Genomic DNA, 27360 nt, shown 5'->3' on the forward strand with positions numbered 1-27360 from the left:
GACATATGCTGTGGACACATAGAATATTCAAAGACGGTCGTATCAACTTTATAAATGTTATAAGGGCTGGCTAGTGGTTGTATTTTTGGCTTAATATAGGAATTCAAATCACTGGCGGCTAATTAATGCAAATCCCTAATGCAGGTCACAAATCTGTGGAAGTTTCACCCCAGGGATTCAAGAGGCCTGACCAACAAAGAACTGTAAACTGTATTAAGTGACCACATTGATGTGGGGAGGTAGCATCACTCATCCTTGATCCTAGAATGGGCATGAGACTGACCGAGAGGGACAGGACCAGTGAAAAGACATGAAGTACTTTGGAACCTATCGGGGTCTCCATATGCTGTACTGGCAACAGGAGGTGAGCAGCATATCCCAATGGGTGAGGAGGAGGAGCCATTTGCCCCCCAAATTGAGAGGCTCATGGCCATTGCGCCCAACAGGAGGAGACAGAGTGCAGATGGTCAGGGACTCCCTTCTGAGGGGAACAGATGCATCCATCTGCTAACCTGACTTGATATCCTCGGAAGTGTGCTGCCTGCCTGGAGCCCACATTGAGACATTACGGAAAGGTTTCCAAGGCTCATCCATCCCTCTCATTACTACTCCATGCTACTCATCCATGTGGTCACTAATGGTACTGCCAGGTCTGATCATGAGCAGATCAGCAGTGACTACAGGTTTCTGGCAGCTAGAGAGAAGGAGAAGGAGTCAGGGGTGCAGGTTGTGTTATCATCCATCCTCCCAGTTGAGAGTAAGGACTTAGGCAAAGACATGCACATCCTGGAGATTAATGCATGACTGTGCAGATGATATTGACAGGAGGACTTTGGCTTCCTGAAACATGGGATGCTGTTCCAGGAAGAATATCTGCTAGGAAGAAATGGGGTCCACCCATGGGTGTCAGAACCTTTATAAAAGTAGGGGGGGCACTGGCGCTGGAAACATGCAGCAGGGAGCCAGGCCCCCCACTTTTAATATCAGCATAGGTGGGGAGCAGGGGGTGGCATTGACCCCCCCCAAACTGCAAGTCTTGGGCAGGCGCAGAACCATTGCCGGAGTTCTAACTTGTCCTTGTTGAACCTCATCATATTTGTTTTGGCCCAGTCCTCCAATTTGTCTAGGTCATTCTGGACAATATCCCTACCCTCCAGTGTATCTACCTCTCCCCCCAGCTTAGTGTCAACTGCAAATTTGCTGAGGGTACAATCCATCCCATCATCCAGATCATTAATAAAGATGTTGAACAAAACTGGCCCCAGGACTGACCTCGGGGGCACTCCGCTTGATACCGGCTGCCAACTAGACATCGAGCCGTTGATCAGTACCCGTTGAGCCCGACAATCTAGCCAGCTTTCTATCCACCTTATAGTCCATTCATCCAATCCATACTTTTTTAACTTGCTGGCAAGAATACTGTTGGAGACCATATCAAAAGCTTTGCTAAAGTCAAGATATATCACATCCACTGCTTTCCCCATATCCACAGAGCCAATTATCTCATCACAGAAGGCAATCAGGTTGGTCAGGCATGACTTGCCCTTGGTGAATCCATGTTGACTGTTCCTGATCACCTTCCTCTCCTCCAAGTGCTTCAAAATGGTTTCCTTGAGGACCTGCTCCATGATTTTTCCAGGGACTGAGGTGAGGATGACTGGTCTGCAGTTCCCTGGGTTCTTCTTCTTCCCTTTTTTTAAAGATGGGCACTATATTTGCCTTTTTCCAATCATCTGGGACCTCCCCCGATCGCCACGAGTTTTCAAAGATAATGGCCAATGGCTCTGCAATCACATCAGCCAATTCCCTCAGCACACTCAGATGCATTAGATCTGGACCCATGGACTTGTGCATGTCCAGCTTTTCTAAATAGTCCTTAACCTGTTCTTTCACCACTGAGGGCTGCTCACCTCCTCCACATACTGTGTTGCCCAGGACAGCAGTGTGGGAGCTGACCTTGTCTGTGAAGACCGAGGCAAAAAAAGCATTGAGTACTTCAGCTTCTTCCACATCATCTATCACTAGGTTGCCTCCCCCATTCATTAAGGGTCCCACACTTTCCCTGACCTTCTTGTTGCTAACATACCTGTAGAAACACTTCTTATTACCCTTCACATCCCTTGCTAGCTGCAACTCCAGTTGTGTTTTGGCCTTCCTAATTACACCCCTGTATACTCGAGAAATATTTTTATACTCCTCCCTAGTCATCTGTCCAAGTTTTCACTTCTTGTAAGCTTCCTTTTTGTGTTTAAGCTCACCGAAGATTTCACTGTTAAGCCAAGCTGGTCGCCTGCCATATTTGCTATTCTTTCTGCACATCGGGGTGGTTTGTTCCTGCACCCTCAATAAGGCTTCTTTAAAATACAGCCTCTCTAGTTGTAGACTTCCAGCTTTCTTCGGGAGTTTTAAATAACAAAAATCATATCTTTTGTGGGGGGAGGGAGAAAAGGAGGACAGGAAGGGAAACCCTTCCCCCTCAAACCACTCCACTCCAAACTAAAGAAGTCAAAAAGAAGCAAAACTCCCCAGTAGGCAACTTCAATCCAAATAATTAAAGGAAATGGAAAGGTTCGTTAAACTGAGAGAAATCCATTGGAGATACTTATGTAGGAGCAGGATTTTATAACTGTACTATGAGAATTAATGTATGATTTGATTTTATCCTGTCAGCCACCCTTTTTGTATAGCAGAAATGAATGACAGACCAGAACAATCCTTATGACTGATTATGGTCATCCTTTTGTTTTAGGATAAGTTATAATGTCTATTATGATTTCCTATATGTATTACATATTAGGCACTCTAGTTAAATATACATTTCTTTGTTTTAAGGTTTTAGTAAGTAAGAGACAGAATCTTGTATTGTGTCTATGATAAATAGATTAGAGAAATGTTGAGGGCCTGAAGCCCCAATCTGAATTGTTTTCGTTATAAGATTTAGCAAGGCTTGATTTACAATGTATTCTGCTGAATATAAAATGCTGTCTGTATACCTTTGAAGGTTTCTGTAAGAGATTGTTTGTGTGAATGAGGAATGCATGCATCAGGAAAAGATAAGGTGTGAAAGCCATCACAAATGTCCAGATGGTCAAGAAAAAGTGAGAAACTTGGAAAAACCAGGAGACAATCAGAAAACATCCATTGTATCCGATGTTAAACATGTTAGCAGCATTGATGACCTCAGAGGTGAGGCAGGCACCCCCGAAGGTGAGACAACAAATAGAAGATAACAATGGGAAGCCCGACAATAACCATCAAATGATAACACCACTTAAGGACTAATGATTATAGGACAACATTGCAAAATGCATGGACTCAAATGGAAATTTACAACTATAAAGCTGGGGTGTTTTGCCATGAAACTCTGGGTTCAGTCCTGCAAAGCCTCGGAGCATCGGATCGTGACCAACAAGAGCCCAGCTCCTCACTAGTGCTCAATGTAACTGGCCATTAGATTGACTCAAGCTACAACAGACTGGTAACTATAAACATCAACTGGCAGGACTCTGTGTGTGTGTATGTATGTGTGTGTGTGCATGTGTATGACTAAAAAGCATATGCTAACTTCTGTATTCTCAATAAATGCAGTGTTTTTACCTTCTCCTCTATAAAGATCCCGTGTGCTTTGTATGAGCATAACACTTAACCACATGATAGCAGACAACTTTATCCTGACATAAAAAGTTAGAGCTTGTGTAACATTAGGAGCACACAGTGGAAAGCTGATTATAGTTGGAAATGATCTACTTTATAGAGGGAGTCAGCATCACAAAATTGGTTTTACATCTGTTTCCCCTTGCTGATGGGAGAAAGACAGCCCATTCCAGACTAGATAAGACATAAATATGTTTTAAGAAAGTTATACAATTATTTCATGTATGTATTTTGTAATATCTTGTGGTGAGAAAAATTGTAATTTTTAAAAGTAAAAGTTACAGTAAATTATGTAGTTTTTAATATTTGTACAACAAAATATGTAAATTTAAACATACTGGTCATCTTTCCAAGTCAACTGACCCAGGCTCTGAGACTCAGCACTACAGGTTTTCTTTGAGGTGTTAGACATACAGCCTACTGCTCTCAAGGAGCCAGGGGCCACAGCTCCAGAGGGGATACATTTCTAGTACAAGAGTCAGAACTGCTGAGGTACACATCAGGGGTGTGGCTTTTTCCAGTTATACTGACCTAATCTCCTAGTGGAGACCATACCTGAATCAGTGCAAACTTGTGTTTAGAAAAAAGCCTTTGTTTCATAAAAAGTAATGGACTGTTCAACACTGATATATTTACAGAAGGATATCTCCTATTTCACCTACCTTTCTAGTGGATGTAATAACAGCTAGGAAAGTAAATTTTAAAGATAAACCTGCTTTAAAAAATATGCAATTTTGAGCTCTGCACCACCCAATATAACCAACACCTGTCCATTCTGACCATACCACTGTGCACAGGGCTTGCTTTAGGAATTCAAGGAGGGCTGATGAGCAGGGCTCCCAAGTCTCATGAATCTCACATGACATTCATACATTCAGCAGCCTTGTCACACCTTCCTGTATTCCAGCTGGGATGTCACACTCGTCTTGCAGTCCTATGGGATTTCCTCTGTAGTACTTCATCCCACACACCAGGGGATGCTGTGGCAGTGCACAGCTACAGGTAACCAGGTGCCCCCTTTGTTTCCTCTCATGCTGATGTCGAGTTCTCTGCTGGCTTGCAGCCGCCAGCCACGCAGCGAGTGGGGAGGGGCGTCTGCACACCCATGGCCGGCAACGGTGAGGAGAGCACAGGCCTCGTCAGCACCTGACTCCCAGCCCGATGCCTCGCGCCCCCCACCCAACGGTCCTGACACCCCCCACCCAACCGCCCCGACACCCCCCAACCGCCCCGACACCCCCCAACTGCCCTGACACACCCCACCCAACCACCCCAACCCCCCCCAACTGCCCTGACACCCCCCACCCAACTGCCCCGACACCCCCCAACTGCCCTGACACCTCCAACTGCCCTGACACCCCCCACCCAACAGCCCCGACACCCCCCAACTGCCCTGACACCCCCAACTGCCCCGACATCCCCCCAACCGCCCCGACACCCCCAACTACCCTGAAACCTCCCAACTTCCCTGACACCCCCCAACTGCCCCAACACCCCCCCACCCAACTGCCCCAACACCCGATTTCCCTGACACCTCCCACCCACCTGTCCTGACACCCCACTGCCCCAATACCCCCCACCCAACTGCCACCAACACCCCCATCCGACTGCCACCAACACCCTTATCTGATTGCCCCTAACACCCCCATCTGACTGCCCCGACACCCAACTGCCCCAACACCCCCACCCAACTGCTCTGACACCCCCACCTGACTACCCTCAACACTCCTACCCAACTGTCCTGACACCCAACTGCCCCGGCACCTCCACCCAATTGCCCCGACACCCAACTGCCCTGACACCCCACAGTCCTGACACACCCCCACCACCTATTCTGACACCCGACTGCCCCCGACACCCACCACCCAACTGTCCCGACACCCAACTGTCCCGACACCCCTCACCCAACTGCCCCAACAACCCTACCCGATTGCCCCCGACACTCCCATCCAACTATCCTGACACCCAACTGCCCTGGCACCTCCACCCAACTGCCCCAGCACCCCCCCCCAACTGCCCCGGCACCTTCACCCAACTGCCCCAGCACCCCACAACTGCCCCAGCACTCCCCCACCCAACAGCCCTGGCACCCCCTAACTTCCGGACAACTCCACCCAACTGTTTCCCCATGCAACTACCCCAGTACTCCTACCCAGTTGCCCTGACATCCCCACCCCACTGCACTAACACCCCCACCCACCTGTCCTGAAACCCAACTGCCCCAGCTTCCCCCATCCAACTGCCCCAAAACCCCACCCAACTGCTACCCGACAGCCCCGCCCAATGTCCTGACACCCCCATCTAACTCCTCTCCCCCTACCTAATTTGCCCCAATGCACCCGCCCATCACTTGACATCCCCACCCATCACTCAAGTGTCCCAGCGGATATCCCCACCCAACTGCTCCAACAGACAACCACATCCATCCCATCCACCACCAGACATCCCCAATCCATCTGCCCCGACATTCCCACACACCACCCAACACCCCCACACAACTGCCCCAACATCCTCATACACCACCAGACATTCTCCACCCACCACCCCCACCCAAATACCCTGACACCCCCATCCATCCCACCCACAACCAGACAGCCCCCAGCCAGCTGTCCCAGAACCCACCACCACACTCAGCCCCACCCAACCGCTCAAACACTGCCAACACAGCCTGCCCCAAAAAAACCCCACCCCTATCTGCACCAACACCCAGAGGCCACTCAAGACAATCTGGCACCCTACACAAAACTTCACTGTGCCACCCCCCTCCTTCACCTCCTTCTTCATAGGCTTTGGGCAGCAGATTTGGCCTGGCCGCACTTCCACCATGACAGAGGGGTGGCCAGGCCAAATTTGAGTGCCCAGAAATCTGCTGCCCTAGGCAGCTGCCTAGTTTGCCTTCAGCTAAAGTGGCCTCTGCCAGCATCCCCCACCCAACTGCCTAACTACCCCAACAGCCACCACTCAGACCACCCTACTACCCCAGACACCATTCACTCAGCTGTCCCAATACCCCCACCCCACCCATCTGCCCCAGTCTTCTGCCATCTAGCCCACAACTATACAAGCCCCACCCAAGCGCCCCACCACATCCAACTGTCCCACTGCCCCAACACTCCTTCCCCACAACTGCCCCAGGCACTTTCCCACCCACTGTGGGGAAATAGAGCAGAGGGGCCTTCTTTTTAATAGCCAGAGCTGTAAATCTGAAGGCCCCAAAATAAACCCTCCAACAGAGATCTGTTATGCTGACTGCCCTTAAACAGAAAGCAGTCCAGGGCCCAGGCCAGGGCCCGAACTAGACTAGACTGCACAATTCCCTGCCAAACTCGGTCAAGGGTCATGACCAGAAGGGGGGGGAGGGGCAAGAAGGGAAAGAATAAAAAAAAGCCCCAGCAGCAGCACTAATGAAATATGTTCATGACTAATGAAATATAATAACCACTTGTGTGAAGCAATAGGTAACTTTAGCTAAATGCAATTTCTTAACTCATGCAGCTTCTCCTTTGGGTGATCTGTGACCCACTCCGTGATTCCAGCTATCTGCAAAAATAGTCAATCATAGATCCTCTTTAGGCATCCCATAGAACACCCCCCCCCCCAATCTTTAACCAAAAGACCCCGGAAAATAATGTGTCTTGAGAAATGTACCCAAACTGGTGCCAAGTACCACCCCTGGGGAAAACCACCAAGCGCCCCTTTACCCAAATAAACACCCAATTCTCGGAAAATAATGAGGAAGGTACCAGGGGAGAAGGGGGAGGGGGGACTGACCCCGACCCTAGTTTCTTAACTCGCGATTTAGGGGAGGGACTGACCCCAACCCTAATTTCTTAACTCATGACGTATTGTTTGTACTTTGCTTGCGGTTTAATGCAATAAAGTCGCCTGCGAACGGTACTCGGGGTGTCAGTCTTCAGACTGCACCCCAGTGCACTGGTATGTATGTCAATAAACTGGCCTCAGGCTTGAGTCTTTGAACTAAAATCACTGCGTGGGTGTCTTTGACCACAACACCACTAACATCCCCCACACCAATCTGCCTCAAGACCCGCTCACCCAGCCCACTACCAGTCATTCTCACACGCCAACCAACTGCCCCTCCACACTTCCAGTGATCCTAGCATTGTCCGTTCTTTTGTTTGCTTCTCTCACAACTATCTCCCACACTTCCCATGTATGTGACTCCATCCCCAAACTGTACCTTACGACTATTCATTACCTTCTCTTTCAAAACCCTCTCTAACACCCACTTCTTCTGTGAAAGCTACAAGAAATTACCAACTAATTAAGGATAGGTTGGGGGCATTAGAGTATAATTGATGTGTATTTATCTATTATTTTTAAATAACAAAAACCTATGTATATAATATATATAAACATGAAACATATTTTGTATATCGCTTGTAGTCTTAGGCTCTTATTCTGACAATGCTTATGAACATGCTTAACTTTAAGCATATGAGTATTCCTATTGAAGTCAAGCATACGTTTGTGGGATCAGAGCTTTGGACTGGAAGCTGCTTGGGGCAGAGACAATGTCTTAATATGTGCTTAATTACAGTGCCCAGTACAATGGGACACTGTCTAATATAAATAAAAAATAACACATATTTATATGTAACCATAGTATTAGCCATATATCAAAGTCCTAGTTTATATAGGACAGTCAGTTAATGTTAAGAACACCATTTAAATGAAATAAAAATGTGTGAAACTTCTCTGCTAGTAGTAAGAATAAAGGATAATGTCATCTTTTCCTAGTGAAAAAGCTAAGAAAGCTGCCTTGACTATGAAGTTTTGGACTTAGTTTGTTTCATTCTCTTTTTAACAGGAGATTCTAAGCAGAAGTCAATCCAGTATTTCAGAGCAGAAACTTGTAAACTATATGACCTATCTGACTTACATATTGGAAGAATTGACTGGTCTGGAGTACCTTAAGACTATCTGGATTAGGTGTTCTACTACTTGTTGCTGTTGATTCCATTTATAATGCTGCTTGCATTTCATATCATTCTGTTTGGTGTTCTCTACCTTTCCAGTCTTCTCCTTCATGTTTACAAGAGAAAGAATGACCTAAAGGGGGATTATTCCAGTAAGTTATGGGACAATGGCAGGCAAATGGTGACATGCCTCTGGGACTTGTATGGAAAGTTATGGCATGGTAAGCAAGATTTTTTTTTTCTTTAAACATGAATCCAAGCCCTCTTATATGAAGTGACGGCACTAAAGAAAAGTGGTTCTCCATCTAGCCCACAACTACACAAGCCCCACCCAAGTGCCCCACCACATCCAACTGTCCCACTGCCCCAGGTTCTCCAAACAGATACTAGCTGGTTACTTCCTACCCCACTTTGCCATGCTGGCTGCTCCTTTAACTATTCCAGAGCAAGTTCGCTGGCTGGTTCAGTGTGACAAGGTCTTTTTTATGATAAAAAAAAATTCTGTGTCAATGCCCTGTCATTCACTCAGACATTTGTGTTCCAAACTAATGCTTAAGCCTTTCAATATTGTGAACACTCACTGCTATATTTGAATTGACATCTCTTTCCCTGAGAAACTAAATATTACAGAATTGAGAAGGAGCATTTAACGGTCCTAGGGGTAATATGGTATCCCTCCAGTACTGCCTTTTACAGATCGTGACCCATTGCATTAGCTTAATATTTCGAAGGACACCAATTCTTGGGTGATCTGGTGGTATCTAGCTTTGCAGCTGTATGCCTTCCAGGTGCAGGTATGGATATCTTGCTGAGATTGCTCATGGGGAGTAGAACACCAGCCATCCAAGTTGGGAAGTATGTAATGGGTGGTACAAACAATTTGAGCCCCAAAGAAAGGTGCTCTTGGACCTGGTTCACCACACCAAACCCCCAGTTTCTGTAAAAAGCAAGGCAATATCCACCTAGATCTCTTTGCCCCCCCCGATGAATGGCTACCCCCCCCCCCATCTTGTTCATGATTCCCAGAACTCCAGGTCTCTCAGGCAGGATCTGTTCTGGTCATAGGGTCATATTCATGTTTCCTATCCTTCCCCACTTCACCGAATCATAAAGTCTACAGCCCATTGAGCAGATGCCTTTATAATAGCTATTGTGAAGCCAAGACAGTTTGCTGTGCAGGTTTATTTCCCTCTTACACAGTTCCTTCGGTAACAACATCACCTTATAATCAACATTACCTTGATATCAGTGACATGGCAAATGAGAAGTTAATCTTTGGTGCAGTTTCCTTTATGACTTCCTGCTGGTATCTAGTAAGGAACTTACGTTAAATCACAGCATGGCTGGTAGAAAACTAATTGCCCTTTGTGTATTTCACAGGTTATGAGCTTCATGGTGTGGAAAAAATCCCAGAAGGACCAGGGCTGATTGTTTATTACCATGGTGCCACTCCTATAGACTATTTGTACTTTATGGCTAGATTATGTAACCAGAAGGGCAGACTCTGCCACTCAGTAGCTGATCACTTCACCTTTAAAATACCAGGTAAAGCACTTTCATTGTACTGGGCAGGTGAAGGGAAGGGAGGAGAGTTAGAAATATTTTAAATTCAAAGATACTTGGTGAAATTCATACATTAATACTAGAGATACATACATTAGTACAGGCATTCAGATTGCTTTCCAGTGTGTACTACAAAAAATAGTGTAATTCAAATGTTTGAGGAAATCTGAGGTCTCCTGAAGTTCATAATAGCTATTGGTTCACAGATTTCCAAAAACTTTGCATGTGGCATTAACATAAAGAAGAGGCAGTGTCTTCTTCTGTTAAGTATCCCACTTAATATTTTTGGTATAATTAAGGCTGTTGTAAGTGAAAAGAATGCATTATTAAACTAGTTTTATTATTGACTTTCAAAGTTGTAAACTTAAGATATAAATAGGGCCCAATCAATTCATGGCCATGAAAAACATGTCACGGCCCATGAAATCTTGTCTTTTGTGTACTTTTACCCTATACTGTATAGATTTCACAGCGGAGACAGTGTTTCTCAAACTGGGGGTCCCAACCCAAAAGCGGGTCTTGGGGGGGTCATAAGGTTAATGTAGATGGGGCCGCCCAGCTCTGAAGGCAGCAGTGCAGAAATAAGGGTGGCATGGCATGGTATGGTATTGCCACCCTTACTTCTGTGCTGCCTTCAGAGCTGAGTGGCCAGAGAGTGGCAGCTTCTGGCTGGGCACCCAGCTCCGAAGGCAGTACCTTACCAGCAGCAGCGCAGAAGTAAGGGTGGCAATACCATACTATGCCACACTTATTTCTGCACTGCTGCCTTCAGAGCTGGGTGGCTGGAGAGTGGAAGCTGCTGGCCGAGGGCCCAGCTCTGAAGGCAGCAGCACAGAAGTAAGGGTGGCAATACCATGCCATGCCATCCTTACTTCTGTGCTGCTGCTGGTGGTGGCGCTGCCTTCAGAACTGGGCTCCCAGCCAGCAGCTGCCACTCTCCAGCTGCCCAGTTCTGAAGGCAGCACCACTGCCAGCAGCAGCACAGAAGTAAGGGTAGCAAGGGTCACAATAGCCTTGTGACCCCCCCACAACCTCCTTTTGTGTCAGGACCCCTACAGTTATAACACCATGAAATTTCAAATTTAAATATCGGAAATAATGAAATTTATTATTTTTAAAGTCTTATGACCATGAAATTGACCAAAGTGGACCATGAATTTGGTAGGGCCCTATATATAAACTATTCTTATAAATAAACTTTCTGTATCACCATGATAAAATGTTATATTTTACTTATGTAGGAATGTGTCATAGCTATCAACATTCCTTCCCTTAAGACATCTGTCCTCCAAGTGTACATATTAACTGTTCTATTTCTATTCTATTCAATAGAGGTTTTTATACTGTACTCATCACTGTAGTATCTGAGTGCCTTCCAGTAGTGCATTAAGCCACGTGACTACATATCTGTCACATGTTGTTTCTTCTCTCATCCTCTCCCCAGAGGGAGAAATGTGTGCAGCGGAGTTTTGGTAGGGTGTGACTTTTTAATATATATATAATCTGAGATTGTGTATATATATATATATACACGTGTTACTGTGTGTTTATATTAGAGAAGGCGAAGTCAAAGAAGTGCACCTTTCACCTGAATTGATGATGTTTAGGATGGTCCTTAGTTCCTGGGGGAGTTCATTCCAAAGTCTCAGACTCCCCGCAGAGAAAGTTTTGTCTCCTGCACAGACAAGTTTTACTCTTATTGTTGAGAGTTCCATTGTGCCAGAGGAGTGCAGTCATCAGCCATGGTCTTCATTCCAGAACTTCAGATGGTTTTTCACATATCCTGGGCCCAGGTCATGGAGTTCTTTGAAGATCAGGACTGAGACCTTGAACTTGATTCAATATTCTATTGGAAGTCATTATAGAGAGTGGAGGACAGATTTGATATCTTCCCGGTAGGCTGTGTTGCTGAAGAGATGCACTGTGGCATTCTGTACTAGCTGGAGTTTCCTAAATGCTGAAGGTTTCATGCCTGGGTATATTGCATTTCTGTTAGCCAGCCAGGAGGTGATGAAGGCATGAATAACTGAGGCCAGGTCTTCATAGAATCATAGAACTGTAGGGCTGGAAGGGACCTTGAGAGATCATCAAGTCCAGCACCCTCTGCTAAGACAGCACCAAGTTAGCCTAGACCATCCCTGACAGGTGTTTGTCCAACCTGTTCTTAAAAACCTCCAGTAATGGGGATTCCACAACCTCCCTTGGAACACTCACTCACTCACTCATGCCCGTCACCCCAATCGGGGTATGGGCCGCCAACCACAGATCTCCAGAGTCCTTTATCCTGGTCCATTTGCTCTAGCTGGTTCCAGGTATAGCCCATTTTTATGCTATCAGCCTGAAGGTCGCGTCGCCAGGTGTTTCTTGGACGGCCTCTTTTCCGCTTCCCTTGGGGGTTCCACCGCAATGCCTGTCTACTGATGTTGGTTGGCTGCTTGCGTAGTGTGTGTCCTATCCAACCCCACCTTCTCTTTCTAATTTCTTCCTCTGCTGGAAGTTGACGGGTCCTCTCCAAGAGGTAGATGTTGCTGATGGTGTCTGGCCAGCGGATCTGGAGAATCCTTCTAAGGCAACTATTTAAGAAGGTCTGGATCTTCCTGGTGGTTGTTTTAGTTATCCTCCAGGTTTCAGCTCCATACAATAAGACTGATTTCACGTTGGAGTTGAACAGTCTAATCTTTGTTGCCAAAGGCAGCTCTCTAGAGCTCCAGATGTTCTTGAGCTGTAAGAAAGCTGCTCTTGCCTTACCGATCCTTGCTTTGATGTCTGCGTCTGTGCCACCCTGTTGGTCGATGATGCTGCCTAGGTAAGTGAAGGACTGCACTTCTTCCAGAGGGCTTCCATTCAGTGTGACTGGGTCATTACTGATGGAGTTAATCTTGAGGATCTTGGTCTTGTCCTTGTGGATGTTGAGGCCAACCTGTGATGACGTGGCTGCCATTACATTGGTCTTCTCTTGCATCTGCTGTTTGCTATGCGAAAGGAGTGCAAGGTCATTGGCAAAGTCCAGGTCATCAAGCTGGGTCCACAACGTCCACTGGATTCCGTTCCTACGCTCATAAATGGATGTCTTCATAATCCAATCAATGACAAGGAGAAAGAGAAATGGTGACAACAAGCATCCTTGTCTGACTCCGGTTCGCACCTGGAAGCTGTTTGTAAGCTGCCCTCCATGGATCACTCTACAGTGTATGCCGTCATATAAGTTCTTAATCAGGTTGACCACCTTTGCTGGGATGTCATAGTGCCGAAGGAGCTTCCAGAGAGTCTCTCGATCCACGCTATCGAATGCTTTCTCATAGTCAACAAAATTGATGTACAACGAGGAGTTCCACTCCATAGACTGCTCGACTATGATGCGGAGCGTTGCTATCTGGTCCGTGCATGATCTGTTTTGCCGGAAACCTGCTTGCTCATCTCATAGCTGTGGATCGACAGCATCCTTCATTCTCTCTAAGAGGACTCGGTTGAAGACCTTCCCTGGCACCGACAGAAGTGTGATTCCTCTGTAGTTGGCACAATTGCTGAGGTCTCCTTTCTTGGGGATTTTAATAAGAGATCCCTTTTTCCAGTCCGCCAGAATCACTTCTTCTTCCCATATCTTCTCAAAGAGGGGGTACAGCATTTCCACTGAAACATCCAGATCTACTTTCAGGGCCTCTGCTGGAATATCGTCAGGTCCAGCCGCCTTCCTATTCTTCATCATAGTGATGGCTTTTCTGATCTCATCTCTGGTTGGTCTGTCACAATTGATTGGAAGGTCTTCGTTGGCTGGGTCAATGTCTGGTGGATTTAATGGTGCTGTTCTATTCAGGAGTTCCTCAAAGTGCTCCGCCCATCTATTCATCTGTTGTTCTATTTCTGTTATAGACTTTCCCTGCTTGTCTTTGATGGGACGCTCTGGTTTGCTGAACTTTCCAGACAGTCGCTTGGTGATGTCGTACAGCTGTTTCATATTACCATTGTATGCTGCCTGCTCCGCTTCTGCTGCCAGTCCATCCACATAATCTCTCTTATCCTTCCTAATATTCCTCTTCACTACTCTATGGGCTTCAGCATACTCTTTTTGTGCTTTAGCCTTTGCTGCTCTAGTCCTGCTGTTATTAACTACTGCCTTCTTCTTCTTTCTATCTTCTATCTTAGTCAAGGTCTCTGCTGTGATCCACTCTTTCTGCTGGTATTTCTTAATTCCAAGCACTTCCTGACATGCTGACCTAAGTGTCTCTCTCACTTTCTGCTATCTGTTGGGTACACTGTCTTCCTCTTCCTCAGACCGATCCTGTAGGACTGAAAACTTATTCTTCAGCGTCAGTCCAAAATCTTCCTTGATCTTATGATCCTTCAAAAGGCTGACGTTGTACTTCGCTCTTCTATCTAACGCGTCTATCCAGTTCTTCTTCAGCTTCAGCTTCAATCTGGCCACCACTAAGTGATGGTCGGACGCTACGTCTGCTCCTCTTCTGACTCTAACGTCCTGCAAAGATCTTCTGAACTTCTTGTTAATACAGACATGATCGATCTGGTTTTCTATCGTGCCTGCTGGCAATACCCAGGTACTCTTGTGGATCCGCTTGTGAGGAAAGATGCTGCCTCCTATGACCAGGTTGTTAAGTGCACACAGATCCACAAATCTCTCTCCATTCTCACTCATCTCTCCCAGGGTCCCCATGACTTGTTCATATCCTGTGTTGTCAGGTCCAATTTTGGCATTAAAATCTCCCATAAGGATGGTAATGTCTTTGTCTGGGAGAATCTCTAATATTTTCTGAAGTCTGTTGTAAAAATAGTCTTTGTCCCCCTCTTCACTGTCATTGGTTGGAGCATAGCACTGTACAACATTCATCTTAATCCTCTTCATTTTAGTTCTGAAGGATGCTGTGATGATCCTGGAACCATGTGCCTCCCAACCAATCAGTGCTCTCTGTGCCTGCTTGGACAACATGAAGCCTACTCCCTGTGTGTGGGGTGCGTCACTCTCTTCATGTCCGGAATACAGCAACAGCTCTCCTGTCAACAGTCGTCTCTGTCCAGCTTGCGTCCATCTTGTCTCGCTAATGCCTAGTAGGGTCAGGTTGTTGCTCCTCATCTCTGCTGCGACCTGCGCCGTCTTTCTTGACTCGTACATGGTCCTCACATTCCATGTACCGATGGTAATCCTCCTGGATGCAAGAAGGGTAACACTGCTCTACAGCCAAAATGCTTCTGAAATAAATGTAGTCAAACTTTACTAATTCTGGGTCACTGAGAACGAAAATGATGCTTAAAATTGTTGATTGGCTCTAGTTTTCAAGATATGCTATTGGGTCAGTATATACAACCCTTGACTTGGGAATGGCGGAGGATAAGTGAGTTATAAAGGGAAGGGATCTCAATTTAAACCAGAAATGACTAAACTACATCTTTGACTGGATCTATGAATAAATCTATGACTGAGTTTGGACAGTACTTGCTTTTTAGGCAAAACAATGAATGATGCAATCTGAAGCTGGTATTGCGTCATACACGATATGAATTGCATCATGTTATTCCTAGAAGTCATGGATGATGCAATCATAACAAAGCTTACATCACTCTGCTGAACAAATTGCCCTATATCAGCTCTAGAAATCATACAGTGTCGTGCTCTCTTATTTGTCAGTGTTTGATTTTGCAAAGGGACACATTTCTGTTTAGCCAAGAGAGCAGAGATGCCTCGTACTTGTGTGAACAGTGCAGATAACTTCTGCTATGTTTGTGGTGAAGTGACTTTTGCATCACAAAAGCGCAGTATAACCACTATGGTTAAGAAAGCCTATCACCTTTATTTTGGCTGCAAAATTGGAGATCAGGACAAGAGGTGGGCCCCACACATATGCTGCAACACTTGTGCAACAAATCTTCGCCAGTGGTTGAACAGGAAAAGGAAATCTATGCCTTTTGCAGTGCCAATGATTTGGAGAGAACCAACAGATCATACCAGCAATTGTTACTTCTGCATGGTGCCTCCAGTTGGGAAAGGTGTGTCAAAGAAGAAAAAGTGGACTGTGCATTATCCAAACATTCCATCAGCTATACGCCCAGTACCCCACGGAGAAGGACTGTCGGTTCCTGATGCACCAGAATCATTCTCACTTGAGTCAGACGAGGAAGAGGAAGAGGATGAAACTTCTGGTCCTGAACCATCAATGTCACAGGACCCACATTTTCTCCCATCCTCCTCCTCTGAACCACACCTCATAACACAAGGTGAACTCAATGACCTTGTCAGGGATTTGGAACTACCCAAGAGTAAGGCAGAGCTGTTGGGCTCCAGACTACAGCAGTGGAATCTCCTGGCAGGTGATGTTAGGGTTTCCATGTTCCGTGACCGTCAAAAGGATCTTGTCCCATTCTTCTTCATGGAAGGTGATCTTGTAGCCTGCAACAACATCGATGGTGTGATGGCAGCCCTCAACATCGTTCACGATCCAGATGAGTGGAGACTGTTCATTGATTCATCAAAGACGAGTCTTAAAGCTGTTTTACTGCATAATGGCAATGTTTTGCCATCAATTCCAGTTGGTCATGCAGTCCAGATGAAGGAAACCTATGGCAACATGAAACAACTTTTGAGGTGCATAAACTATGACCAACATCAGTGGCAGCTTTGTCGCGATTTGAAGGTTGTTGCTCTCTTGCTTGGTCTGCAGACTGGAAACACAAAGTACTGCTGTTTTCTCTGCGAATGGGATAGTCGTGCAAGAGATTCCCACTACATCAAGAAAGATTGGCCACTCCGACAGTCATTGGAGCCTGGGAGGAAAAGTGATCAGCATCCACCACTTGTTGAAACAAGGAAGATTTTGTTACCACCCTTACACATCAAGCTGGGTCTGATGAAGAACTTTGTCAAGGCCATTGACAAAACACAAGCAGCTTTCAAGTACCTCCGTGGAAAATTTCCAAGGTTAAGTGAAGCTAAGCTAAAGGAAGGTGTCATTCTAATTTATCCATATCTTTCCTAAAGTGTGGCATCCAGAACTGGACACAGTTATCCAGCTGAGGCCGCACCAATGCCAAGTAGTGTGGGCCAGTTACCTCCCATTTCTTACATATGAAACTCCTGTTAATACACCCTTTTCACAACTGCATCACATTGTTCACTCATATTCAATTTGTGATGCACTATAAGCCCCAGATCTTTTTCAGCAGCCTTTCGAAACCACCAGTAATACAGTAGGGATGAATTTACCTGGCAATTTTTTATGTATGTCAGCACTTTTTGTGGAATAGGTATATTTCAAGATTTCTTGTATTGTATCGTTCAACTGATGTTCTAAAAGACATCAGCTTGCACTGATCAGGGCTGCTCACTACCAAATTCCTCTGGTAGTATTCCATCCATCTTAGCTGTTTTATTCTAAATATACCTCTCTTGACAGTAACCTTGTCAATCATACTATAGTATACTGTACAACAGAAGCAACACGTGAGGGGGCATGTGGGGGTCACATGCCCCCACAGATTGCTCGGTCACATGGTTCAGCCAGGCCCCCTCCCTGAGGGGCAGCTGAGCCAGTGAGCTGCGAGCTGCGCCAGGCAGGGAGAAGCAGAGGTGGAGGAACAGCCTGGGAGCTGCAGAGAGGGGCTGCTGCTTTCCAGGAGGGGGGGCACTGCTTTCCGGGTGGGGGTGCAGCCTCAGGGGGGGTGACTCCAGCTGTTCTATGGTTGTGCCCTCCTGCCCCCATCAGCAGGCACAGGCCGTCTCTGCTGTTTTATACCATATAGGTTCTTATACTGACCTCACCACCATAGTATCTAAGCGCCTTCCAGTAATGCATTAAGTGGTATAACTAATATCGCTTGTAGTTTGTCACATGTTTATTCTTTCACACTCTTCTCAGGGGGGGAATTTTGTGTACAGTGTAGCGTTCTGTTGCAGTAGGGGTTTTTGTTGTTTCTTTCTCTTTTTTTTATCTCCACAGTACTATGTTGTTTATGCTAGAGAAAGCAAGGTGGAAGAAATGCACCTTACACTTGGTGCTGAAGATGGGGAGGTCTGTGATGGTCCTTAGTTCCTATGAGAGTCCCTTCTACAGTCTCAGACCAGCCCTTGAGAAAGCCTGGTCTGCACAGATGAACTTTACCTTTAAGGTGGAACATTTCATTGTGCTGAGGAGTAACATTGCTGACCATAGTCTTCAGCCAGGCCATTGAGCACCTTGAAGATAAGAACTGAGACCTTGAATGTGACTTGATATTCTATGGGAAGCCAGTGTAGAGAGTGGAGGATAGGTTTGACGTGATCACTGTAGCCCATGTTGCTGAGGAGATGTGCTGGAGCATTCCGTACTAGTTGAATTTCCCTAAGGACTGATGGCTTCATGCCCAGGTTGTAGCCAGAATTTTTGCTATAGTTTGAAAGTGCAAATGCCTTTCCATACAATGGTGGCTGAACATGTCAGAGTGTCAGTGCCAATAATATCAGAGGATTTTGTTATGCTAGACTTGTTGCTATTGACTATAACAAAATGTCTTGTCTGATCGATATTTAAAGTATAGCCAACTTTGATTGAATGTGAGGACTAAAGGGGCAGATTGTGTGGACTACCAATAGGTGGCTTATTCGATTTGTCTTCGTTCCTACCCTGGGTTTCTGGTCATCCCAGGTACTGATGTCTAGATAAGAAACATCCAGTTCACACAACTTTCCAATTTTATATAAACAAAAATAAAACAATAACATAAAATATAAACAAATCAAATTAAGATTGGTCGGTTGATACTAACCTGATTCATCTAATTATCAGGTTAATTACCGCCAAATACAATAATTCCTTATCCGCTTTATCTAATAATTTGGGAAAGTGGCAGACCTTTTTTAGCTATCAGCCCCAAAATAACAGGGTACTGTCAATCTCAAGGTCTATTGATATTACAATAAAAAAGCTATGTTAAAAGAACATTAAGGTTGAAAAATCAAGCAGTCAAAAGTTAGGAAATGTCAGAATTAAGGTTGCTCATGCAACCTTACTTTGTCCCCCTTATGCGTACACATTATGATACAGTCTCTAATTACATGATCATCTACTATTTTTCCACAAGACCTCTGCCTTATTCAGTGCACAAGATAGACTACGCTCTGAAAATGCATTAGAGTTGTGTAGGCTGTTGGTTGTAAGACCCTGGCCCTATTTGTTGCAGATGTTGGAAGGTTGTTGTGAAAGAGGCAGGGCGCTGCAGAAAGAGAAGGGATGGTCTCATAGTTAAGGCAGCTGAATACCACTCTGGAGAATTAGATTCTATCCCTGCCTCTGCCACAGAGTTCCTATGTGATTCTGGGCAAGTCATTTAAACCAAACTTTTCACTAATTGTGTGTTTTGCATTTTCTGGGTGCCCAGCTTGAGATCCTAGGGCTAATTTGCAAAATTGCTGAGCATTCACAGCTGCAACTGAAGTCAATGGGAGCTGTGCTGTGAACATATAAAGTGATATAGAATGCTAAATACTCTGAAAAATCAGGCCATATCTTTTCCAAATTGGGCACTTCAAATTAGTGGACACTTCGGAGCTTAATTTCTCTGTACCTCTGTTCCTCATCTGTAAAATGAGGATAATAATAGTGCCTCGTCTCACAGGATTATTATGAACATATATTCTTCAAATTCTGTGCAGCACTCAGATACTGAAGTGATGAATGCCTGGGATGGGTATACAAACCTGGGACTGGCCAAGTGAGGGTTAATGAAAAGCTCTGGGCCAGACTGTTCAACCCCACCTCAATCTTCAATGAGTGGGATGGCCTAAAAGGGAGAACCATAGCTCAGGTAGTGGCGTATGTGGGAGAAGAGAATCTCCCAGAGAAGGGTTTGGTTAAGAGCAGGGATTGCCCAAACAATTACTTCCTGCTGGAGCCCTCTGAGGGGAAGGTGGGCCTGATGCAGAATGATTACTTTGGCACTATTACCAATAACTCACCCATGGGGGCTGCACAGGCCTATGACCTGCCAGGGGCTTCCTGAAGGAAGAGAATCTTGTTGTGTGTTTGGTTGTTTTCCTTTGGATCTTTGATAGCCCAGGAAAGAACGGACTTCTGCGGGACTCAGTCAGAGGGCTGAGTCTCCCACACCCAAACCCATGCTGTTGACCACCCAGGCATTGCTGACCAGAGGCTGGGTGTATTCAACATACTGTCATACCCCAAGGGGGTGCTATGGGAGACCAACCCCAATGGCAATGCCATGAATTTTCCAAGGGCTTTTTTTATAATATTGTATTCAGAGCAGGGTCTGAAGAATGCATGATGAGTAAGTCATGTGGCCATTAATTGAATGATGACACAGCTAAAACAAAATACTGAATAATTACCTATCCAATGAGTACCGTCTATCCTGTACATGCTGAGGCAGGAGTCCTATGGAAAACATAGTTTGTGGTCATGTAATTCAAGACTGTATCATAAGTATACTCATGGTGGGGGGCGAATTAAGGTTTCAGAGGCATCCTTAAGTGTGGCATTTCTTTATTAGTGCTTGACTTTGCAAACTTAGCATTTTTTGTATGTAACTCCCTGAGGTTTTAAAAATGCACAATTCAAAATAAATAGAAATTTCATCATGAGTCATCAAATTCTGCACATAGGTCATCAGCATGGTTGGATCCTTCAGATCTACAGCATAGACTTCTGCCACTTGAGCTAACAGAGTAACTGATAGCAGTAGTAGGTTGTCATCCTTTAAGTGGACAAGCCACTAGAGGGAAATGAGACATACATTTAGCCAGAGGGTTTTAGAGATATTTACTGACAGCAGAGACATATTGAGACTCAGGAATTTGACATTTCAGTCCAGGTTTTGGTGAGGAGTGTGTTATAGTAGTAACAGATCCTTCTACGCCTAGTCTGAAACCTTCTACTTCTGTTCCCTCCAGCCTGGCCTTTCCCCAGCCTTCTCCTCCACCTTCCAGCCTGTTTCAGTCCTCCCTCTTGGCTCCCTTTCCATCCTAGCTACTGTCTGTCTCCTACCCAAATTCCTCACCCCTCTGCATCTAGTCCAACAACTTCCTTATCCTCCATGCTGCCTGAGCACCTGCAGTGAGGAGATTGAAAGTACAGGCAAGACAATATCCTTGCCTTCAGTTTCAATCCCTAGCAACACAACAATCGTGAGTAGCTAGGGTGAGCAGCTAAAGGAAGAGTTCTGCTCAGCTCCAGGATGGAGAATGCTAAATAGCTCTGCGGGGATGGCGCATGTGCAGTCTAGTCAACACATGGCATCCTCACTTACTTTGTCAGTCAGTCATGCACACAAAGGCAAATCCCTTGTTATTATGACTAAGCAATAGTTCTTTTCCAAAGACAGGTATTTAACTTCTCTCTTTATATTTTGGTTCTCATTGACTATCAGCAATTCAGCCTTAACAAAATTCCCTAACACACAAATCTGGGTGAAAGGTTAGACTAATGCTATCAGAAAAAAGGTCTGTCACTCTTACAAATCATGGCTTGGGGTTCAGTTTTCACATGCAGGCCTATCTGCTTCACATGATGTTTAGCCACTTTTTTTTTTTTTTTTTAGGTTCTTAATGTAAGGTGATCTAGAGTTCCATTATAATGTAAACTGGACATATTTCTTACAGGTATTAAACTGCTTTTGGATATTTTTGGTGTGATGCATGGTGGAAGAGAAGAATGTGTTCAAATTCTGAAGAATGGCCACTTATTGGGTGTCTCGCCAGGCGGAGTTCGAGAAGCATTTTTTAGTGATGAAAACTACAACCTCTTGTGGGGTAATCGCAAAGGCTTTGCTCAGGTGGCTATAGATGCAAAAGTGGTAAGTACCACCTCCTGCATGTATATACAGATGTATTTTCTATCTTGAACATGGGATCCAAAGACTAACAAAATAGTTCAAGTATTTTTTATAAAATAATGGATTTATCTTGCTCTCAGTGTCAGAGGGTGCTTCTTCAGCTACCCCATGAGCAGTGCTGACTAGCTTGTTTTTGTGGCCTCTCACTCAAAAACACACACACAATCTGTTTCTCTTCCACCACATGAACCTTTAATCCTTGCTTTTTAAACAGTATTGGACATAGCACAGGTATTGAGCAGGAGGAGCCTGTCACAAAGCTTTCTTCACCCTCTGAGATTTTCACCAGTGCCTGTTCCTCCTAAATATATATCCACCCAGTTACTGAGCCAGTTGTCTCATAAGCCCAGCAGCTATCACCAAGGATCAGTAATCCCTGCTAGGAACGTGTTGATTGACCCAGTCAAACCTGTGCTGCAGTACCTTCAGTGAACAGGGGACTACACCCAGCACTCAGTCATGATCAGTCACACAATCTGCACCTCTATGTTAACCCCTTTAACAAGAATATGATAAATTTTGTACAAAGTATGCCCTGTGAGGCATGATTTGAAAACTCATAATTTGCTGATCATTATTGTCCTTGTAAAATATGTGTACCAACGTTGCATGTCAAGTTATAAGATTGCTCTGTATGGTATCACTGACATTCCACGTCTGCGGAGCAGCCACAAACCAGTTCCTCAGAGACAAAAGGCTAGCCAACGCCTCAGCTGGGTGTCAACAAAATCAAATGGACCATCACCTGGTTAAGTTCCCATTCTTTGGCAGGAAAGAGGATGCGGGCGAAAATTTATATCTTGACAAAAAAACAGCTGGGGGTTCCCATCCACCCAGACTTTGTCTCCTGAACCTCAGCTGGAGATGATCCTCAAAGAGGAGAAAGAACTATAAGAAAGGAGAGCAGCTGCGCCAAATTATCTCTCCCTTTCTCTCTAACCATCCACAACACCTGAAGAAAAAAGGAAATAGCTTTGGACTGGGAGAGGGATCCTGACTGAAAGAAATTCAGCCAGTAAAACTGCTGAAATGTGGTGAGAGAAACCTTGGCTTTGAATTCACTTAGCTTGTTAAGTTAGGCATTGGTCGCATTATACTTCTATTTTCTTGTAACCAATTCTGAGGTTTATGCCTCATTACTTGTAGTCACTTAAAATCTATCTCTTTGTAGTTAATAAATTTGTTTTATTGTTTTATCTAAACCAGTGTGTTTGGGATAACGGGATTTGTGCATGTCATTTTCTATTAATAAAATGACATACTTTATAGGAGCTTGTATTGTCAATGAAAGAGGTGGGCAGTACAAGACATACATTTCTGGGAAAGTCTGGGACTGGGAACTTGCTGGTGTTTCTCTGCAGTGTAATGCATGAGTGGCTGGCTATAGCACTCATACACTATAACTGGGAGTAATTTACATGCTGGAGGCTGTGTGTGAGCAGACCAGAAGTGGTAACTCGCACAGTAAAGCAGTGTAAAAGGCATCTGAGGGTAGAGAACTGAGGGGATACGGCTGTTCATGGTCCAGATTACACCCTGGGTAATGTCAGTGACATAAATAAATTCAAACTTAGTTAACATTTTTATTTTCATAATATCAAACCTGAACAGAGATAGTAACATATCTTGAAAAATACACAACCACAACTCTGTGGCAAGCACAACAGCAGTCTTGTCAAACTCTGAGACTGCTCTTGTGAACTCAAGAGCAATTTGAATAGAGCATTTCAGTGTTTCAATTGATCGTCTCCAACCAAGTAATGTATTACTTATCTGTAAAGCAATAGTCTCATTTGTTATATATGTTATATATATATATATGAGAACCTATATAAAATGTCATCTGGTATTATCTCATACCACTATGCAGCTTTGGGAGAAAATACTTCCTGTACCAGAATACTTCTTGTACAATAAGCATAGCAAAATTTACCTGCCCCTAATGAAACAGCACTGAGGAGAGTGTTATTTTGTATGCTTCAGTCAAAGATCCCTATCAGCAGTCAGTAGGGAGGCTAACCAACCAAAGGCAGACAGTAGTGGATAGGGAGTAGTGATGGAGAGCTCATTTTTTTCTCCCCATCTCATGTCACCTATATCGGTTCTTCTAAAATTGCAGAATCTGTGCAAATTTCCTTTAGTACTTTTGCTTCATTTGGTTTGCCTACCTGCAAGATTTTGCAGCCAATAATATATCTGGATATTTTTTGATCTTACTATTTTAGGCAAAACCACAACAACAACAAAAATCCACCAGGATTGTGTCTCTTTGGAACGGTTCTGCACTATTTATGGAATCTGTTCTTTCTGCTTCTAAATTTTATGCTGATAACCAATGTTGTTTTAGTGTTTGTGTACTTTGGGACCCTATCCAACACCCCTTGAAGTCAATGGAAAGATTCTTATTGAGAATCTCCCCTTTTAAGTTAGATCAGGCCCATGGTACATAACTAGCTGTAGTTTTTCTAAACAAACACATGACTTCTTTCATTTACTAATAAAAATTTACCAGTTTCATTTCAATTTAGTGAGATGGTAACATTTGCTATGATCATGTGATAGATGGAACGCCTCTCTAGTTCAGAGATGATGAAGGATTTTAAAAAAATTAGACTGAAATGTTGTCCAAATCCTCACCATTTCTTTTTTCTCGTTTATTAGCCCATCATCCCTATGTTCACACAGAATCTTCGGGAAGGATATAGGACACTTGGAAAAATATGTAAGATATAATCCATATGTATCCCTTCAAGTTTAGAATTTTTTTAATATGTGCAATATCTACTATATGTCAGAAATACACTTGTAAATCTATGGAGACTTCTGTTCTGTTTTAACTCTGGCAACTGGTTTTTTTATTGTATTAATAAGGGTGCATATCAAATATGTATGAGGTAAAGCAAGGGTAAGTAAAGGGTTTGTTTCCCCACCACCACCCAAGATTCTATGTCGTGCAAATTGTCTTGCTTATTTTGTCATGGCCTTGGTAAAATGCTCTTGGCACTTTGCAAACTATTATTTGGATTCAGGGACTCAGCTAGCTTCTAACCTATTGCTCACCATTTAAAATTTTTTTTTAAACTCACAGGGTCATTTAGGTGGCTTTATGAATATTCTCGATTGCCAGTAGTTCCTCTATATGGAGGGTTCCCAGTCAAATTTCGCACATATATTGGCGACCCCATACCATATGATCCAAATGTAACTGCTGCAGAACTAGCTGAAAAGGTAATTTGATTTTCTGAATTGTCAAATCTACAGTTTTCTATATTTAAATTGTTGCTTTTCAAGGGTAAAAGGCAAAAATAAAATGTCTGTTAGTTTTTTATAAAGTAAAACTGTTTTATAGTCATCTGTCATCTGTTACATAGTGAACTATTGCTCACTAACAGATGCCAGTGGCTGTAATTGGTAATTGGTGGCTGCCATTGGCTCCTGACCTCATTGTCTTAAATTGTCATAATTCTTCATAGATTTGTACATCGTTTTAATTACAGCTGGTAAAAAAATTATGATGGAACAGTTTTGTGATAGGAAATGCTGATCCAACTAAATCAAAAACTTTTGCGGGAATGTATCGATTTCATTAAAAAAATTATCAAAGCAATTCATTTTGACTTGATTGTTTTGAGATATATATATATATATAACATTTTCATATGGTTGTGCTGATATTTCTGAAAAAATGGTTCCTCGAAATTTTTGCTTTGCAGGAAAGTTTGAAACTTCTATTTTCTTCATTCCAATTGGGACAAAAGGCAATTTTGAAATGTCCCAATTTCCTGTGGAATGGAAATTGTGAGTTTCAACCAGGTCTAGTTTTAATCTCAAAACCCTCCTCCCTGCCGCTCTCCCTCAATAATTTACACCGGAGGTTTCCAAACAGTGACACACGGCGTACGTGCTGGTTATTTATGGAGAGCTAGCACCGGTGCTAGTTGGACTTGTTACCAGCTAAATTACATTGAAAGAAGTAAACATTTCATTAAAAGCTTTCCCCATTTCTTTTCCATGGAAGCAATTAGCTTGTCACAGGGATGTTATCTGGTTGCAAAAGAGAAGGGAGGTGATTCACATAATCATGACTCAGAGTGAAAAGGTTTGGGAAACCTATTCTATACTATTCAGTGGAGTGGAAAACGTGTCAGTCGGTTTCAGGCAACTTGAATACTGTTAGCAGGTAACTGGCCTCTTTAAAGGGAGATGGGGCCAGCCCCACCTGTGCAATAATGAATTAGCAGCTTCCCACACTGAAGGGTAGAGACAAGGAAGCCAGCTGATGCTCTGTTAAACACCTGAGCCTGGAAAAACTCCCTGATAAAATCTGATCAGCCACTACCTCAGCCTTCTTCAAAATCCTCCTTAAAACTCTCCACTGCCACAATGCTTACAAAAGCCAGCATGCTAATCATAGCTAGTTACAGAGTGGTAGCCGTGTTAGTCTGTATCAGCAAAAAGAACGAGGTGCCACAAGTACTCCGTGTTCTCATAGCTAGTTAGATGACAAGCTGTGATGATTATTCTTCTCCTATGCTTTTCCTACACCCTTCCTATAAAGCCAATTAAAAAAAAAAACCAATCCTACAATGCACATAACTATAAGCAAAGATGAGCCAATTCTTCATGTTATTCATTTGGCTTTGTGCATATCCCCATCCCCTACCCTTCACGTGTTTGTCTCTTTAGATAAGAAGTCAGGGAAAGGGCTATCTCTTTTTCTGTTTGTACAGGTCTCAATAATGATTGGGGCCTTTGCATACTACCATAGTATAAATATTTGTTGTATGGAAGTAAAAATTGTTAGAGCCATCTGTAGTAGTAAATAATCTGAATATATATTATTGTATCTTCCCTTCAGATAGTCAGTAAATTCAGTACAGCCATGGTCTTCTCCCCTCCAGACTTTCCCAGCCTCCCTTTACTTAATTTCTTCCTCCATTCTCTCCCTAGGTTATTTGCTTGTGTGCTTAGCTAACATTGGGCATGACCAGGATATAGGGCCAAATCCTGCAGTGAGCTCCCCGAGGGCACACCCCATTGCAGGATTGGGGTTATAGTCAAATATACTGGGGGCTTTTAATAGCTAAATATGAAATACTTTCTCATCATGAGTTTTAAAGGATATTGAGGGGGATTCCTCCCCTCCTGCTCCTAACAGCATTTTCCACAGATTATTAAAAATATGTATCGTTAGCAAGCATGATAGTGAGTCTATGAGCTGCAGTGTTCTTATAAAGAAGTAAAATTCTCTGTTTCTTCCCCTTAACAGGCAAAGACTGCAATCCAATCTCTAAGAGACAGGCACCAAAAAACACCAGGAAATATACTAAGAGCTCTATTGGAACGATTCGATAAACATCAGAAAGATGACTAG

The 27360-nt window shown here is 44.0% G+C and overlaps 1 pseudogene; it reads left to right on the forward strand.

Moving 5' to 3' along the window:
* Positions 1-310: 310 nt before the first annotated feature.
* LOC112124400 lies at positions 311-27360 on the forward strand (annotated as a pseudogene).

The sequence above is a fragment of the Terrapene carolina genome, unplaced genomic scaffold (genome assembly GCF_002925995.2).
Source record: "Terrapene carolina triunguis isolate 2854851 unplaced genomic scaffold, T_m_triunguis-2.0 Scaffold58, whole genome shotgun sequence".
NCBI lineage: Eukaryota > Metazoa > Chordata > Testudines > Emydidae > Terrapene > Terrapene triunguis.